This window comes from Echinops telfairi, unplaced genomic scaffold (genome assembly GCF_000313985.2).
Source record: "Echinops telfairi isolate 266 unplaced genomic scaffold, ASM31398v2 ScPeMD7_7458;HRSCAF=8496, whole genome shotgun sequence".
NCBI lineage: Eukaryota > Metazoa > Chordata > Mammalia > Afrosoricida > Tenrecidae > Echinops > Echinops telfairi.
The window spans coordinates 14,889,714-14,892,224 of NW_022111358.1; positions in this window are offsets into that span (position 1 = coordinate 14,889,714).

A 2,511-nucleotide genomic window follows, 5' to 3' on the forward strand; every position below is an offset into this window, starting at 1 on the left:
TTGCCTCAGGTTTCCACATGTGGATGTAAAATGCCCTGAGGGGGCCTGTGTAAAACATGAAGCTGCTTCTAACCTTTATGAAAACCCACTTGGATCACAAAGCAGGCTTCAGTGTGAATTCTTTCTCACTGGAAGCCAAGGACCGAGGTATTTCAACCCGAGAAACCTAACATCTCTATTAGAATTCATTAAATAGTACACTTGGTGGATTATGTTGTATATAAATCATATTTCAATAAAGCTTAGAGAAACGATATTGTGACAATATGATTTCTTTATAGGGAATAAATCATAACAAGTTTTATTAATTTTGAAAATCAAATAACCTGATTTGAGATCTGGCTTGAAAATAGTGCATACATGTATATATAGGTTCCAAGAGGCCAAATTCAACACTTATTTGTGATTTAGCAATTTTGAGGAGTCAAATGACTTTATAAAAAAAGAGCTTGTGGTTATACAAATAAAAATTTCAATTCGTCAAACAATTATTTTCTTACTCTGACAAGCACTGTGCTAGATAATTCAGCAAATATACTGAAAATATATAGACTTTACTTTCCAACTGTATATCATATTAAATGGAATGCGTGATGGATAAATAGCAATAATACTAGATTAGAAAAGTGTAGGATTAGAATAAAAATTAGAAACAAATTTGCATTGAAGAAAGGGGAAATGCTTTCAGGTTCAGAAATAGATATAAAAAAGACAACCAGACACTAAGAAGAATTTAGGAAAGCTTCAGACTTTGAAGCGTTTACTTACATGATTTTGAGATAAAAAGACAATAATTGTTTCTTCTTTTGCTCTGTTTAGTTATACTTAGTTTAAAACGGATCTAACAATCTCCGTATGCGTTGCAGGATGCTATTCCTCAGACTCCGCATGGATTTCTCCGCGTTTCTTCAGGTCTTCGTATAGGTCTTCTTTACATTGTAGAGCACACATTCGAGCACCTAGTTTACAGAAGGCTGTGGATAACAGTGAACATCCAAAATCCATTGATAGGAACCCAGCTTAGCCTGAAGAGCTCCATTTTGTTAAAATTGCCATCTTGTAGGATGTCAACCTTGCTATCTCTAGCCCAACCTAATAGCCGGCCAGACTCACTTATCCACAAATATTCTTGCCAGACAAGCCCCTCCTGACCTGACAGACCTTGACCCGAACCCTTCCAGATAGCCTGTCTGCTGGATAAGCAAGGAATGTAGTACATATTGACAGACCCTGACTCATCTGAAGGTTTCCTCTCCTGATCCCCTCCCAGTGCTCTGCCTGATAAGCAAAGAATGTAACTACCCACCAACGCCATGGATAACAGAAATGTGGGTGAAGGGAGACAATGGACAGCGTAAGACATGAAATAACAACAATAATATATAATTGTGGAGGAGGGAGGAGGGAAAAAGAGGAGCTGATACCAAGGACTCAAGTAGAAATAAATTGTTTTGGAAATGTTGATGGCAACATATGTACAAGTGTGCTTAATACTATTGAATGATAGATTGTTATAAGAGTTGTAAGAGTTCCCCAATAAAATGATTAATTAAAAAATAAAAAAGATTAACTATCTAATGTTCCCTACCAATCTAGCCCCCTGATTTAACTATTGTCTAAAGCCTGTCTACAACATATGTACAAGTATAATTAATACAATTGCTATAAAATTTGTAAAAGCCCCCAATAAAATGATTAATGAAATAAATTAATTAAAATTAAAGTTTTTTTTAAGCCTATCTATCATCCTCGATCAGGGTTGAGAGTGTTTTTTCCAGACCCTAGCTTCCTCTCTTGGCCCAGCTAGCTGTAATAAAAGGCTATTCTTTAATTTTAATAAAGTGGTGTGGTTTGATCTTGCTCCAGTATTCTACATTTGCAGAGTCCCCACATAGATTAGGCCTCCATTGAGTTCCTTCTGACCATTAACTGGGGCTATGAATAGTCTTGCCCTCAGGAAGAGTGACTTGGAATGTGGACTCCTTCCACCCTGGTGCACGGGTCCATCACCAGGGAGAAAGAGGCAGGCTCCGGCAGGTGTGTCCTTCATGGAGATCACTGTATTGGCCATGCATAGTCATGAGTCATGAGTCATGCACTGGCTGCTTTGGTTAGAAGGCCCTGGACCAATCTTGCGAGCTCTTCTAATGTGATGACATAATATGTGTGTCCCAATCATGGTCTCATTTCCATTTCTGAAGTCCCACACCAATATATGATGCCTTTGTGATGGTGTCTTTTGCCCTCCCTTGTCCTACTTTACGTCTTTGTTTTCTCCAAATCCTTGGATGCCATTATGACCTCGTGCTAATGGTCTCCCTCATTCATATGATTCCAGGCCTCCACCCTCCTCACCACCGATTTGGATCACTTGTTCTCTTGGCCCAGGGTTTGTTAACACCACTACCTTTTCTCCGCAGATCACGGTAATGATTTTGTGCCTTTCTGTTATGATGAAAGAAAAACCTGATTCCCCTAATAATTGCTTTGTTATTCATGGAATTCAGCGTG